We start from the raw sequence: 1,013 nt of genomic DNA, 5'->3' as shown, positions 1-1,013 counted from the left end.
GTATCTATAATGAATATAATGAAGATATCATTGCTTAAATGAGTTCCTGAATTAACAAATGGTCCATTTAAAATCAGGTTGCCTAGTCTTATGAGTATTAGTAGCATGAAAACTGTATGTATGTATATCCACTGTGGGGCTTGAACTCAGGGTCTCAACCCCGTTGCTGATCTAGTTCGTGCTCAAAGCTAGAGCTTTGCCATTTAAGCCACAGCATCACTTCTGATTTCTGAGTGGTTAATTGGAGATAAGAGTCTCAGGGGACTTTTTGACTCCAATTCATTTCAAACCATGATCCTCATCTCTATCTCAGTCGCCTGAGTCACTAGGATTACAGGCATGAGTCACTGGTACCCAGCCTGGGAAGTTATTTTTGATGATCAAAGCAATACTAACAAAACAATAGGAGTTCTATAGCTTAATTTTGAAAGTTTGGAAAATATTTCTTCTATGATTAACTATGTAGTTCCAGCAGACATTTACTGGCATTCTGTGTCATGCGCATAATTGTAGAAGTTTTCAATTTTTTGTTGTATTGGAGCTTGAACTCTGGGCTTGGGCACTGTCCCTGAACTCTTCATCTCAAGTCTAGTGCTCTACCACTTGACCTTAACTAGCACCATTTCAAGTTTTGGGTGGTTAATGAGAGATATAAGTCTCCCAGATTTTGGTGCCTGGGCTAGGTTGGCATTGAACCACCATGCTTGGATTTCAGCCTCTGAGTGGGAAGGATTGCAGGCATGAGCCACTGGTGCCAGCCAATTTTTAATTTTTACTTTGCAACTAGCCACTTGTCTGCCTTCTTTTTCAAGTATGCCAGTCACAAATCCTCCAAATAGGAAAAAGTATAAGATTTATTTTAAAATTAAGTGTTCCTCCCTACTTTTGACTGTGCAACTTAAATTCTCAAACTATTTCAGACTTTCATCAAAGTGGTAACTTGAGTGTGGAGTATAAACTGAAGTTATTCAATCTGAAAAACATATTCTTGTTTGAATTTTTATTGTAATTAA

This window comes from Megascapheus bottae, chromosome 14, assembly GCF_031878675.1.
Source record: "Megascapheus bottae isolate mThoBot1 chromosome 14, mThoBot2.hap1, whole genome shotgun sequence".
NCBI lineage: Eukaryota > Metazoa > Chordata > Mammalia > Rodentia > Geomyidae > Megascapheus > Megascapheus bottae.
The sequence above is the reverse complement of the archived record's forward strand: the minus strand, read 5'-3'. Positions refer to the sequence as shown.